Source organism: Cephus cinctus, unplaced genomic scaffold (assembly GCF_000341935.2).
Source record: "Cephus cinctus unplaced genomic scaffold, Ccin1 Ccin1_scaffold0215, whole genome shotgun sequence".
Classification (NCBI taxonomy): domain Eukaryota; kingdom Metazoa; phylum Arthropoda; class Insecta; order Hymenoptera; family Cephidae; genus Cephus; species Cephus cinctus.
The window spans coordinates 1,576,978-1,593,206 of NW_014332933.1; the positions used below are offsets into that span (position 1 = coordinate 1,576,978).

General features: G+C 41.1%; 1 protein-coding gene and 1 long non-coding RNA gene across 7 annotated transcripts in view; one reads left to right on the forward strand and one right to left on the reverse strand.

Moving 5' to 3' along the window:
* The window catches only part of LOC107265260, a 35,102-nt gene extending 19,427 nt beyond the window's left edge, over positions 1-15,675 (reverse strand). Inside the window, exon 1 of one of the 3 annotated variants that reach the window (XR_001537166.2) lies at positions 15,397-15,675. This is a non-coding gene — a long non-coding RNA (uncharacterized LOC107265260). Of the gene's footprint in view, positions 1-7,714; positions 7,869-9,261; positions 9,808-15,396 lie in introns of those variants that run through there. The other 2 variants (XR_003058987.1, XR_003058986.1) reach the window with 2 other exon arrangements.
* Positions 1-16,229, forward strand: part of LOC107265259 (1-phosphatidylinositol 4,5-bisphosphate phosphodiesterase epsilon-1) — a 59,251-nt gene that overhangs the window by 19,721 nt on the left and 23,301 nt on the right. The gene's annotated exons all lie outside the window — the stretch shown is intronic.

Below are 16,229 nucleotides of genomic sequence, written 5' to 3' on the forward strand. Positions count from 1 at the left end.
TCCCCGGTCTACACGACGTCCAACCCTTCGCATCATCGCAAACGGAGCGTGTCCATTCGAATGCCCGATAATCCTTTGAATCCATTTACGAAAGAACCGTGCAAAAAATGACTCCGTTGGTCGTTTCAGCCGTTCAAACGAGGAAGAGTGTAACGGCGTTACCAGCGCGTAAGGTTGAGATCGATCGTCGCACATCGAACAGACAAGATTTTCGTAAGATTCGCTGAAACGAATTTCATCCTCCATAGCGTCGAACAAGGTTCGAATACGACGTGTCCGCTTGATCCATTACGGAAGAGCGATCGCCTTCGTGATTCTCTTGGGTTACGTCAGGACGTTTCCTGAATTTTTATTTTACAGCCGTCAGTCAGACTAAAAATTCCTATGAAAATGGATATAACGTTGTCAAGCTTTTAATATTTCGACGATCGATCCGTCCGGCAGATACGAACGTTTTATTCGACTAATCACGTGCGAGCAAACGGCAATCCAGACACGAGGTTAACGTCTAACCCGCTTGCGGACTTTATTACGGTACACTTACGACGGGGCTTAAGATTTAGCTTCGTCTTTCCTGCCGGTCGCAATTTACAAGTCGACGTCTTTGAATATTTTTCGAAACGTCACGTCATCAGTCTTTGGTTAAATATTGATAATTTTTTTTTTTCATCCTGTTGCCTAACTTCATATTACCAATAGCGATGGGTTACGTAACAACGGAAGATACGTGGATGACGTTGGTACAAGGGGGTGGTACGACGCCTTCATGAAAATTCGGTAATGGCCTTTACCGCCGATCCTATCGAATTTCCTATTAAGGTGATTTGTCTCACGGCAAGCTAAAGGGAAGGCAACCGCGCTACTCACTGTTGGACCCTCGCCTATTACCTGTAAAATCATCCGACCACCGCACTCTCAATCGGCTACCCCTCCATTGCTTATCCTCCTCTCACAATTCTCTCATTAAGATCGTTAAAACGACTGGAGCCTAAATTCGTCTCATTATACGAAATCGCATTTATTTTATTATCCCGTGACGTCGATCGGATCTAATCAGCTGACCTTAGCATTTTGTCTCCATGGTAGTTCGAGTGATCGTGGCGAAACAAATTGAATCGATTATCGAGATAAATTTTTCATAATACATTTTTCTAGTATGTTTATTTTTTTTTTCATTAAAATCGTCACGGGTTAACCGGAAACCGTGTCGAAATACAATGCTTTGCTGAAGTTCACGTTACGCGACAGATACTGTATAGTATAGTATGATATGGTATAGTGTGATACGTGATATATCGACTCGTAGGCGGTGAATAGTTAAAACGGATCGATACTGAACCGGAAGTGTCCGCGTATCTACTTGGGACTTTCCGCGAGGAGACTTCACTATTTTGTGGAATTGATTACGAGAGTCGTTATCCGTCGTCGATTACTTCACGGTAGATTGGAATCGGCTGGGCAAACTAATAGAATTTTTCAAGAGACTGTAAGAGCTGTCTTAAGAGAAACAAGTAACATTGTAACGGTCGATTGTCAATTTTGTCATCGGTATCGATTAGGGGTTAGGTCCTCGAACTTGGAGCACACTTCCTTTTTCTATTTTTAGAACACTTCTCTCGAAATAGAAATATACACGTAGAACGACTTTGTGGGTAGAATTTACTTTTAGAGATGAATGTATGCATTTGGGTTAACGTTACAAAGAGTAGATACTCCTTTAACTGTATTTTTATAGAGACACCCCAGTGTTCTGTCCCGGTAGTCCTATAGTGATTTTTTAATCATATTATATATTCCTTAATATAGAGCAGCTGTCCTACCGTGTCGCGCGGAAGCTATTTGCAAAGAAAAGAATTCCATTCATGTAATACAAAGCAAGTAACGAGAATCCCATGGGATAGAAAGAATAGAAGAAAACGAAGGATCTAATAAATTTCGATATTAATAATTGTCTCGGGAGAATAACTGTGTAGTGTAAGAGAAACTGACGGTATTACAGTGAAACAAAAAAAGAGGTCGTTAAATATGAATCAATACGATTGTCCATAGCTCATGCATAATATACGGCAAGCTAATGGATACCGCAGAGCCAAAAAGAGTAGAAGCGTGGAGGAAGTGGGTAGGAAAAATGAAGGAAAATTTTGATGGAAATGAAGATATGGGAATATACAGGCAGGTTGTATAGTACATTGTGCACATATTGATCATCCGTGTCCTAACGTTAACTTACCTGCTTTCAGGAAACTTGACAGGTAGCCATTGATATATTTATGTACGTGCACGTACTCGTTGCTATACACCAGATCCAATGGGGACCTCAGCTACGTGTGTACATTATATACGTATACCTAATGTATATACGTATAAATATATAAGGAACTCCCGTCACGGTCAATACAAGAGAGCTTATTAATTTGCTCTACAGGGATATATCCAGAGAGCACAAATGCTACGACGGCCTAGTTATTATGGCGTCACGTGTTCTTTGTGCGTGCATAACGTAGCAACCTTATTCCCAGCTTGTTGTGTCTCTGGTGATCATCCTGTATATATACGCGAGCCAGGTATAGTGTCAGCTATGCAGACAACCCGACCGCGCCGTACCCGTCGGGCTCACCCGAGCGAAACGGTCTTTCGATACTGGCGGTTAGAGCTCCGCCAGTGGATTTGAATTCACAGTGGAATCTTTGGCTTCGATTGGCGCGGCAAATTTAAACGTTAGATTCCAAGGCTTATAGAGTTTCCAAGTGGTTGACGGTTGAAAAACTAAATAGTCATAGTCGGAGAATGTTTATTTTCCTTCCTGCAGTAACAGTGCGTCGTTGTAGCAATAAGGAAAGTGAGGATTCTTTGGCTGTGACTTTTACAATATTTCATAGCGGAGTTTATTTCTCCGCCGGAGCGCGCTACGTGCCCATAATGCTAACTATCGTCATTTTCCTTGCCGCCTATCGAAACGAGAGTACGTGTCGCCATTAATCAATTTCTAGATTACCGAAGACTTCAGTTGGAAGTTACAACTCTGCGGACACGATGCTCAAGACAGTTTGGCAATTTGCCAGTTATTATTACACGCATTTACGGGTGGGATCCTTGTCGAATAACTTGTCAGACTGTCTGTACCAATGGTATAGATATAGAGAGCTTTTTTTTTAACTTTCATCTGCTCGGTTGGTATTTTCTTATGAATTTCGAAATGGGTATTAACGAAATTGTAAGGGGAATACAGATATATTGAAGTGGCTTGTAGATTAATCAAGCGAGTCTTGGCTGAAACGATCTCATCATAAATTGATCGATAAATGAATGTTAATAAACCGAATAACAAACTAGGGGACGTATCGGGGTTAATGTAAATGCGAAATCTACGACTTTTCTATAGACTTAATTGGGATGGGATATTTTTAGAATTATTTGTATCGGTACGACACGGTCGATTGCGTTCTCCGTGCTTTTGCTTGGGAGGGAAACTGATTTGGGGCAGCCTGTTTATAATTTTACCAATGAAGAAGCTCCCTTCATATTTTTACTTTATTTTCCTTTATACGCGCCTTCGATTTTTTTAAAGAATTTTTTTTCTTTCAACGCTAATGGAACCCTCGCCTTGTTTCGACGGAACCTGTCGGGAAAATTGTTTTCCCTGCTGCTTGAAGTTTCATTGCGAAGACGGTTGTATTCGTACAAGTTCATTTTATTCAAAATAAAAGGCTGTGCGAGTAAGAATTATATATAAAAGGCCAATTTCTCTTACTAGGAATCACGTTATTTCTGTTACCTCGAGTTCGAAAGAAAGCTGGAAATTAAAGTATAAGTGATATCCAAATAAAAAAAAAATATAGGTATACCTATATGAATATATTCAGAATTGATGTATTTTGAATCTCTATTTTTGAATATTTATCAATGTCACGTATTTCTCGCTTGTATCCACATATCAATTTCGTACATAGCTACGTAGAAGCTTCTATAAGAGAATCTAATTTTGGCGCAACGGCATTTCGTTCTTTCCCACGAAACCTCTTTCGTTGGTGACTTGGACTTTTTTCCATTTTCACTATTTCCCCACGAGTGTCGTAAAAAGGTCGTTACCTTACCCACTCGCAGACGATTGATCGTGCGAGTGACGCAAACGAATGAATGGCTTCAGCAAATAGACTAATTAGCGTAGTTCGAAAATAGTGGGGTTCGTTAAAAATGGTTAAAAAGTCAAATGAAAGGAATAATAATGAAAAGACTGGAGTGTGTAAAATTTCATGAAAAAAAAAAAAAAAAAAAAAATTTTCGTACCGAACGTGCAAATATTTTCGATCCATTATCACCTCAACGCATTATATCGTAAGGAAGGGTAAAGTTCGTCCACGCCTAGAGCATCGAATGTCTAGATAAGTTATATATACGTTAAGGACAAGCTCTGATAACAGGGCTTCGCCTACCAAGGGTCAGAGACCTTAAAAGCAACAAACTGAGCAGGCTGTCGGCTGTAAATTTAGCCAGAGGCGTATATTACCGTAATTTCCGTTCTCCCTAGCCGCCATGATCCATCCCCGTTTGAGTGCTAACTTGCCAAACGTGAATATCCTTGCCCCTTAACGTTTTCCCATTGAAAGTTTAACAGAAGAGACGGATCGGCGTCGAGATATAAAACGAATGACGTCACTCCGCGCCTTACCGTAAAATCCAAGATGGCGTTCAAAAGTCGTGGGTTCTTGAATCTATGGAAAAAAAGAAAGAAAAAATTCCCCGTCAAGTCTAATAAAATGCACGGTGCATGCACGTGACATGAATCTTGATCTTGTCATGTTCGAAAACTTTCCTTTGACTTTCTGCACTCACACGAAAATTCTCTCGACTGTCTATCCTTGTTCATCATCCAAGCTCCTCGCCACATGAATACTCAGAGTCTGTCCTGTAGACCGTGTGGGCGAATGAGATTGGGTAGGTACGTCGGTAGGCATCCCCTACGTCCCTTAGGCCAACTATACACTTCTATCAGAGTTCCCGAGTGTAACGGAGTTTACTCGCGCAGGCGAATAGCGTACAGCATATGACGGGTAATGCATATGCGCACTAGGAGTTTGATACGGGACCGACTAGTTTTATGAAGGATACATGGAAAGTGGAAACATACCAGAGATGAGATTGATACAGAGTGAGTGCAATAGGTAAACTAAAGGTAAAAACGGTAGAAAAAAATATTGGGTCGATTGGAAATAGGAGGGGGGCGATACGAGAAAAGCATAAAGAAAAATAGTAGAAGAATATGAAATGAGTGGGTACGTACATACGGATGGAATAAAATTCGATTTTTGTATATATAAAAAAAAAAAATTTATCTTTGAAAAAAATTCGTATCACGAGGACGAGAGCTTCTTAAATGTCTCTTTAATTCTATTAGACAGTCTCACGTCAAAAGGGATCTATATTCGTGGGACGAGTGATTCTGTGTATCTGACGCTATTTACGGTTCAGTGGGATTCGATACTCTTGAAGGATTTCCCATCTGTCGAATCTACCTAACCTGAACCCCGTACCTTCTAATCTCGATGGTCCTTCGCTATTCCGAGTCGCCGTCAGAAACGCTATTCTGTTTAACCATTGGATTTAAGGTTCGGATATATGTACCTTTGCCGAAAAGGGAATTTGCCGGTACTTTTGCATTGTATATTGTATTTTCCTTAGAAATGGCTTTTCGTAGCACGTTGTATTCACAATGGGAATCCTTATGATCTTTTGTTGAAAGTTCATAAGAAAAAGAATAGGGAAAAGAAAGATCAAATAAGTATCGCTTCTAGGGTCGCGCTCTTTTGAAGTATTTCTTGCGCCTCGAATTTGACGATTAGTATTTAGGTAAATTATATTTCGTGGCACGAAATATGTGGCGCTGCTGTAGCGTCTGGTAAAGCGGACGTTTTTACGATTCTCGATACCGAAAGCATTTCTGGGCTCTCTTGGTTGGTTGTCCGAACAAAGGGATTGACGATGGAGGAGAGAAAATTCGAGGGGGTGAACTGAGGGAGGGTAAAGGGATACAATTTTATTCATCCCTTTTTCATTCATTTCCTTCCATTCGTTTCTCACGATAATGGCGTACGTGGTGCAATGCTGCTGCGTATCTGGCTGGACCAGTGCATTCGAAATAGGTCGATATTTTTTCTGCATCTGTATATTTACGTCCGTACGGTTCTTCTCGTTCTCTTTTGTCTTTTCGTTTTGCACTTTTGTTTTTTCTTTTCGAAGGCCATCAAATCCCTCTCGGAAATCCGTATAACGCCATTTGGTCCAGCCACTAAGGAAAAAAGAGACAAGGGGAAAACGAAGAGTGAAATAAAGCCTAGACACGACTACCGAAAGTTCTTACCCCTGTCTCTACCAAAGTGTGATTTTTCATCAGATGTAAATTTTTAAGTAATTTTAATTTCCGTAATTACACTCTTTTAGTAAATATTATTTCGTGTATTTCGTTATTCGATATTTTTAGGAAAAAAATAAAATTTTCAGCCTTTTGCACTTTAGCTGTAATTTCTATCGTATAAAATGTCAAAGTCACGTGATAGTGATATATCTCGGTAACAAAATCCAGTAGGACCAGCATCCAAGTGAAAATAGACTGACGGCTACTTCCGGCTGTCATTTCAATACACACAGTTATTCGGGTCTTTCGCACCGCCCGAAGATGGTTCCGTCCATTTAATTTTCTTCGATTCCCATCGTAGAACCAACTTGTCAAAATATTGCATCGTATTACAATTCGATAAGAATAACCTGCAGTCTTGCATAACCGTGTCTATTTACTACTGTCCAGCCCGGTATCCTTGGTTGATAAAATAATTATAAAAAGTAACAGTACACAATCCCAGCCAGTATTAAGCTTATCGAAATTCGAAGTATCGTTCGGAATCTGCGCCAATTTATAATGGAAAATGATAACAGGACTGACGAAGATCTCTGGACTATCGGATAGCAACAAGAAATTTACGTAACTATATTCTCCGAGGAAATCGGGAAAAATTCCTTCTCGACATGCGAGTGCTTAACGTTCCTCATATTCACTTTAGCGTAGGTACGTACCAAATTACGTGAATCTCCATACAGCACACAAGTATCCATATATGCAGTATTCGCGCAGCACTACGTGCACGTGTTTAACGCTAAGTAAACCGGCCGAAATAGCCAGTTTACTACAGTAGAGTTCAGGCTCGGGTACCGAGCATAGTAATTCGAACGTGAATACGTGAGGCAGACGTGCACGAAATTCGAAAGCACGCTCCATTACGAAATTTGCTAATCCATCGGCTGTAAAAACCAAAGCGTTAATTCGCACGTAACGTCCAAACAGAATTGGTCCGAGCACCGAAAATTTCAGATACTACCAAGCATACGAGACTCAAGGTTCGTTTTCAACCATAGCGTCGTCCGACGAACTTGTAAAGATATTACGTGGCATAGCGCGCAATACGCGCTCGTTCTTTGTCATATAAATTTAATGTTACAATAAGCTTTTAAAACGTCACTTCGATGTGGAAGGTCGTAAATAATTGTTAAGTCTCGTTTTCAAGGGGCTGTTAGCTTTTCTCTATCGTGCGGATACATCCGAAATAGATATGTCCTATGGTATAATACACTATCGATTGCACGAGAGATAGAAACCTGAATGGATATCGCCTTTCGGTGAGTTTATTGGTCTCCGTCCTTTGTACGGGCGGTGGGAACTAACCTTAAGACGAATTCCGGAGGACTCTTGCTCGAGGAAGAATGGACACCTTTGTCGAGGGCTGCCACTTTCCGTACGGTTATTTATATCGGCAATTTCGCACTTCTGGCGAAACCAATGCCACCTTCCGTGACGGAAATGTCCGACAAGAGAAATGTTTCTTCCTTTCGATGTAAACCGCGTCACGTGTAGCCCGATGGATGCGCGCGCAGCTCTTACGTACGTAGGGGGACAACGTCGAGTCTGTTTATGTCTGCTTCGGCGAGAGACACAAATACGTATTACTTGGAAAACAAAAAAGTATAACGGTATGAAAATAATGAGACAACACTCCCCCCCCCCTAGCTTTCTACCGTGCACAAGGGCTAAGGGAAATGAATGGTGCTTTTTACGTAATTATATTTCAGGCTGGCCGTAATAAGTATTTCTTTAGGGAGGATCGATATTCAAGATAGGCATCGGCGGAGCTTGCACGAGGATTATTCTAGACTCGTGTCTCTGGGACAGTGGGTGGATGAAGAGTGACGGGTGACGTCACGAAGGGTTTTAGGACAAGCAAAGACGGAATTGGGTGGGAGGCGACAGAATTGAAACAAATTTTCCAACCGACTGGAGGTCGTAGCGTGGGGGTAGGGAAAATGGGAGCTCATTGTCGTAGCCTTCAATTCTTCATGCGACAGAGAAGGGATCCTTCTCTCTCGTGTCGAAGGGTGGATAATAATTGGATGCATAATGCAAGTACCGCTCGTAGGAGTACCAGTGCGCGATGCTAAGAAATCTATTTGAAAAAATAAATAGAATTTTGGTAGGAGGCTGCTGTGGTAGCTTATTTTCACCTACCTCTTCATACATTCTTCATCGATTATTTTCATATTGTCTTTCGTCCTCTTTTGGCGTGATATTTTGGAAAAATGAAAAAATTCGGGTTTACGTGTACTCGTAAAAAAAATTGACGTTCTACCTGATGCAATCACGAATTTATATTCAACTTTCGTAATTGATACACCAACCCCGTCATCCGGTTGAACAATTGAGTCGCAGCCGTTCAGCTGCAAAGTCCAATTTCTTGAACGGGAATATCTTTCCTTCCTCGATTTGACTTCCGACGCGGTCCTCTTTCTTTTATACTTGCTTCTTTCCCTACCTACGTCCCTTGTCCCTCTCGCGCAATTCGCTTACACCCTTATTTCGGCGGCATCCCCTTTAGTCATTAAGGTTCCTTGCCGAGATCTGCGTAGTGGGATTTCTGCCTTAGCACATTGTACGATCGTCCTGAAGGATCATTAACAAGGGTCTTTTTTGTTGAAAAAAAAAAAATGGTGCAAATCTACGAAAAGCGAGGGACGGTCGGTAAAACAGAAAGCTCCGTGTACGTAATGCCGCGAGATAATAGGAATCGCTAAAGGACAAGAGATTCGCAGGATAGACAATTAAGCTGGCAATGACGTTTATCCCAAAGTTTCGTTTGCTCGCAGGTATAAGTAACGTCATGCGTTAGGCCTACAGAGGATTAGGATAATGTGATGCGAGAGTCTGTTTATTATACGCACCTCATGTATACACAATTTCCATAATTTATTCATCCCCGATGATTAAAGAGGTTGTCGATGGAACAGAGTGAGATAGAATGATCCGTGATCCACAGGGTGGCCCAATTCGAGAGGCGGTTTCCCCAGGAACTACGAGGAGCCGCGTCTCAAACGGCCATATTGGATTGACGTCGCGTCTCGCAGCGGAAACTTCCCTGGCGTCTTCGAGAATTAAGAGCGACGGGAAGGCCACAACGTTCGCGCTTATGGCAAACATAATCCGAGCTCTAAGCTCTTCAATTAACCTGGAATTATCGTCTGGCTGGAAGTTTACATTGGCGCGACGCCAAGATATCACGAATGGCTGTATACGCTCCACAGTGGGAAAATATTAATTTCACCACGGCCTCCGAAGGTCTTCGAAACGTAATCGATTCGAAATTTATCAGAGCCACAGCGAGACAACGGGCCACCGTCTGCAACGGATACAAATTCTCACAAATTAGGACATTGAAGCGTTCGACGTAAATTTACGAAAACGACAACTTCTCATAGAATATAAATTGACAAAGGTAAACAATAAAACGTGAACTTGCGCTTGTTAGGAGACGATAAAAAGGTACGACTACGCATTGTCGCGTACTTGTAACAGTGTGATAATAACTACCAGTCAGGGCTCTAATTGACTATCGGTATAAAAGAAACACCCCTGCGACAAGGTGCGTCGTTACGTAGACACAAAGCACAATTTTGCTTTCACAAAGGACAAATTCTACCTTAACCCTTGGCTGGATCCATGGGGTCAATTTGACCCAGCTACTTTTCAATCGCGATTCTCGTACATTGAGGATCTTTAAAATTTTTAAGGATTTTTTAAATCTTGAAAAAAAAACTCGATCTACAGAAGGTTTTATCTTAAAAAATATGTATTAAGATGTGACAAAAAAAAATTTCAAGCCAAAATATTAAAAACAGTTGATTTTATAACTAAATTTTCTTTGGGGTCTTCAACGACCCCACTCGTCAGCTATGTTATCACAGACAAAGGATCCAGCTAAGGGTTAAAACTTATATTATTAATTTCAATTATAACACACAGCATTCCGTGCGTACGGATTCACAGCTACTTTGTCAGATATTCAAGTTCAAAGGTGGGTGCTGGAGTTAGGATATACAAAAGTCCCTGGACCCTCTCTCTCTCTCCCTCTCTCTCGATCAGTAATAATTTCGAACGCCCGTCACGTTGTATAATTTTAATCGAATAACGTGGATGGTTAATTGAAACGGCATTATTCACCGAAAACGCCAGACGCAGTAACAAAGCTCTGTCCAGTGTGTCAAACAGTTGATACCACCGTATGGGATAATTGTCTGAATAAACATCAAGGCAGTCTGGCCCGCTAGGTAGCTACGCATATATGGAAGTTATGGATACTGGTCCGAAGCACGTGTAGATGGCTTCGATAAATTAAAATTGAATTAAAGCATTGAAATGTGAATCGATAGCAGAGGTAAAGCTGGCATTATTGCCTGACAGTAAAAGTACCAATGACGAGGCCCCCTATAAAATTTAAGGCTAACTCGTGGAATCGTTATAAAAACCGATCCCACCAAGTTTTCAGCTCGGTTGTGGCTTCTCCCGAGGACGGTTAGCGCTCGGAGGTTACAGGAGGATTCCGGTGGTCGTAGAAGGTCGTTTCCAGATTTATATGCCGATAGTACTTAAAACTTTGTTATTACGGAATCCAGGGATCGGTTTATAGTTGGTAGCTACTTTCTGAGCTCTGTGGATCCGCTCCAAGGTCCGTTCTCGAGCCCTGTCAGATGATTAAGGGAAAATAAGAAAAAAATAATAAGGTTCGAGGAAAATTATCGCAACGCTTACTGTTATTTGTCTAACGTCAAACCGTCATCAAATCATTGGCAGTTTCCGAGCATCTTTTCGGAAGATTAATGAACGTCTCGCCCAAGCAGCCTTCCTCATACCTCGTTTCAATCTTCTTCGACGTTTCCAAAAACACGAGGTCGTTCGCTTAATTAACGTCCAAAACGACGTCTCACGGTTTACAGCGGTCCAGTTTCTCGTCCATGAATTTTCACCTGATCTCCCGCCGACAAGAGGCACTAGTTTCCACGTGTTTTCAAATCACTTGAAAATAAATCGAATCAACTTCACGTCGTGTTACCCTATCGGGATATCTCCCGCGCATGCGCACTCACTAATTTCTATCCCGTCAAAGTACCTCGAGATAACACATCCGACTTGCACTCCAATTCCATATACAAATACGCAAACGCTACGAGGGAATCAGGAAGCATACGTGGAAGCAGCAGGTAGGTAGGTGTGTCGTGCAGAATATATACCTATATATATACAGATATTTATAAAAAAAATCGACGGAATTTTTATAGCAGCAAATCGTTTGGCGTGTCCTGGAGTATTAGCATTGCCAACGTAATAATGAAACATATAGATACATATGGCAAGTGAATGAATGAGTTAATGGAGTTTGGCCGTTGATAGGGTAGATGGGAGAGTGGCGAGTAATAACGCTGATAACGTGTGTTCGTCCAGGAGCACGCACGGTGTGTTAGTATACTACGGCGTCTACGAAGCATACGGAGCAGCATACGGAAGACACTATAGGGTCACTATATCCTATAGCTACCGTGATATCGACCGCCCCACATATTACCCCTGTCCCCGTGTCAAACTACAGCCAATTGGTCCCTTCGTACCTCTATGTATACATATGGCTGTATACCTATATGCCTAAGGTACCCATATGGGTTAATTCTCTATAGGAACTCCTGTATCAACTTTATAATCGTTTTTGAATCTCAGTTTCAAATTGGCTCGATTATGTTGTAACTTTTCCTCCTCGTTATTAATATTATTATTATTTTTATTACGTTACAGTATAATAGATATCAGTTTGCAAGCTACGTAGCCTGTGCAAAGTATTATAATGGCACCCCTGGCATTTTTCACAAGGAATACAATTTTATTACAGTCCATAGGGGGTTAGAAATTCTACTTGGTAGTTCCTTTATACTTATCCAGTCGTTTCATTATTTATTTTCTTTTCGTTTTATATCCAGCTTAATACTTGCTTTACTCATGATCAATCGTTCGGACGACTTTGGTGCCATATACAGCACCAGCAGCGAATTCTATTGCTGCTGGATTTCACTGCTGCTCGTTAATAAACAGTTACCCTGAGTTACGAGCCTTACAATACTTCCCGTAGCTTTGACGTGTATACTTGTAAGGCTGATACGCAATACATTTGCCAGTACTACGGACATAGGGCCTTATGAAGTCATTTCTCAGATCTGGAAGTTATTACGTCATATTATTGCCACGCATAGTCGTTTTGCCATAGTTGCTGGTCTCGAAAAAAAAAAAATGGGACTTTTTTTTTAGTAACTTCTAAGTATCGTACAAGAATAATGATTCGTCAAGGTTCTGGGCAATTAGCGTTTTAAAGGGACGAGTCCAAACTTTGTGTATAACGTATAGCATGGAAAGGCCTGAATGTGTATCATTCTGTCAGCGTAGGGAATCTGCAGGATTATCAATAAAGAAATTATATTGTAGTCTGAAATGTATATGGAGACAAAGCATTATTATGCTCGGGTAAATATATTTTTATAATACCAAATTTTTGAAAAGATTAATAAGAGGGGTGGACGTGTACGTTATCTTGTACGTGTTAAACACAAGGACCGGAACCGGAATAGTCACGCTCGAGCGTGTATCTTTCCAATTTTATGACTCTTTAATAATGGCCGCGCCCTGACAATTATTCACAGGCGGCAGTCGGCTTTTCCTCTGGCGAAGAACGAGTGCGCTAATATTTCCTTTAGCTACGCTTTTCCCCATATTCATCAGCTGCGCGATACAGACGCGGTAGCCGATATGTCAGGCGTACTGCCACTTTGTGAAATATCGTAGCTTATATATGTTACGGGTTATAGCATCCATGCCACTGTACCCTGCGTTGTAATTGAATTGCGTAAAGTGCCTATATACGTTAACTTCAGGCTGAAGGATACGCATGGAAATATTATACAGTTGGAAAGTATGGGAATACGTAACGCTTATCCGCAATACGTGCGAACCTACGTAGCTGCTGTAGTTAGCTGCTTCAATTAACCTCTTCATTAATTCCCAGCAGATTCCCATCGGTCATGTTTGTTTACGGGGTTCGGAGAAGTCACTGTTGGCACAAGTACTTGGCCCCCTGAAATATCAAACGTCGCTAAGTAGACACTGTACTGTGGTACGGCCGAGAGGTCAGGGTCACGACCTTTCGACTTTTTTTTAAACAAAAAAATTTTTAATCCACCCTTGCAGTTTTTTTTTTTCGTGCCTTTTTTCAATTTTTTTCCTTCCAATGACTTGGCATGGGTGTTACTTAACTCTCTTGCACTGGCACCTTATTCAGTTTGTACCGAATGAACTTGTTCGTATCTTACAGCCCCAACCATTTGACTCACTGACAAAATGGAAATCTGGAAAATCGGAAGTTTCTAATGACTTTCCTTCGGGGGTGCTGTAAGGGCGTCCAATCTTTCGTGTAGTGCCAAGGGATGATGAAGTGGCAAATACAGTTAGCCCTGATTTAACGTTCCTTCCATACTCGGCATGGTGGATATAACTTGCTTGGGAACTCTCGCAGCTCTTGTCGTCACCATCGTTAACCCTGAATCTGAATAAATCTAGGGAGAATATTCGAGATAAAAAAATTATATACCTGGGGAGTGTAACGAAAAGGTAATTTTCTATGGTTTTATGGCATTTCAACAGTTTCTTTGGAACCAGTTTCCTACTTGTTTCTTTATTTTTCATTTGTTTCCTTTTTTGACTGATCTTCTGGTTGTCCTTCGCTTCTGTTATCCTCGCTGTCCTAACTCGTTATCTAAGTCGAGTGAATTCCTTGTGTGTTTGTTACGCGCTTCGATAAATCCGAAGAATTTCCAAAAATGCTATGGTCGGTGATCTTATGCCAAAGGGCTGCTTTTCTTATTATTATCATTCAAATCCGTCATAGCTTTTTCTAATTGCACCCATATAGGACGTTTGATCGATGGAAACAAAATCTATTTTTTTTTTTTAATTAGGTAAAATGTGCATCCTGGTTGAGACGTGCATGAAATAGGCATCCTTTAACATTATTTACGTGACGACCGCGGAACAAAAAAATTAATCATCGGCCAGAGGGTTGAGGTTTTTAATTAAAATATTTCTTTGTCAGACCTATAAACAAGTGGTTTCAGTAAATAATATTGTTAGTTTCTATTATATTTACGTAATTAATTTAATGACACGAGACAGAGGATGATGCTCTCTTAAACGATCGCGTGAGTCTAATCGTTTTAACCTATAGTCAAGCGCAGCTCGGCACGCCTATTCTTCGAAAACGAACGACTCACGGGGAATCCTTAATGGAAGAGCTTTTTCATGGTGTCCTTATGTATAATAGAATGTCGACTTGGAGTTTAGCATAATGGCGACTCGCCAAGTGAACGAAGGACAAAGTCTTCAGAGGTGCCTTTCAATTTCTCTAGGAAATATTTATATTAGACAGAATCAGATAGAACGGGCGAAAGTAAAGGAGAGTGAGAAGATTATACAGAGTTGATGAAATTCGCATGAATTCCATAAGGAGTAAAATTCCTTTCGCTATATTACCGAAGAACTTAACGAGAATTTCCATCCCGCTAGAGTCGAATCATCGTTCCTCCTTCTCCATTGACTTTACATGCAAATGAAAAGTTTCGGGACACTTCTGTAATGTTTAATTCTTATTCGACTCTTGAGCATCGATACTCGCCTACCTTTATTTCTCCATGTTTAATCGAAAGTTTACACAGTGAGAGGTCCGATAAACGCCATTACGAGATGTCACGAATATTCCAGAAACATGGATCGCGAAACGTATCAAAGATTCAAGGTGTCATTCCCTTGAGTTTTTCTCGATTAAATCCGAGATACAGTAAATCCCGTAAAATTGGATAAATCGTACTGCCAATTGAATTATATTTTCCCTTGCTATATATATAATTCTATAGTGAACATGCCAATGAATATTTAATATTTTATAAATGAAAAAAAAATATCAAATTTTTTCCATGTAATTGTCTACCAACCTTGCGAACGCATCTCTCAACTATGCCACTGAGGGTAAACAGGTAGTACAGGAAACCTGTATCGCGAGAGAACAACCGAGGCGAAAACTAATTCCGCATCATCACCATGTCATCAGCATACCGCACTAATGAGAATTCCTGTAGGAGCCTCATTGACGCGACAAACACGGCAAGATTCGAAGTCAATGTAGCGAGAGAATATTCTTTGACAATGTCTCTCTGGTCCGTTAAGAAGCGGCAGACTGAGATAGGCAACACAATGGCAAATACTCACAAGGACTAACGCTTTACAGAAGCCAGATACACAGAGAATAGGAAAAGTGGCTTTTCGTTTCTATGAAACTTCTAAGCATTATCATTATAACGTAAATCGATCGTTCGCCCAATGGCGTCCGGTTGCGTGAAATCCGATTGGTCGTTGACTGCTGGACGAAATTCTATTGGCTGCGATTCTCGTTTCGTTAGACAATAGGCCTCCCGCTAGCAGAAGGTTTTCATAGGTTCCGTGTTACTCCCAATAAAAGTCGACTCACTTTCGTGCAGTATATTTATTCTACGCATCACCCTCGATATTCGTCAGAAATATGGCGCGTATGACACTCTTACGTGGCGACTACCCGTTTCGCCCCGGCTCGGCCGAACGTGGAACTTACGTGAAATCGTAGCTAGGAAACTTTCATCCTAGTAGCGTACGTAGCTACGACCACGCTCGACGGTGGTGGCGGGTAGCTACCTCGGGAAATTACGGTTGTAAAATAATACAAGAGCCGAGTGGTACATACCTACCCACTCTGCATCCTGAGAGGGAGGCCATTTTCGTAGGACGCCATTTT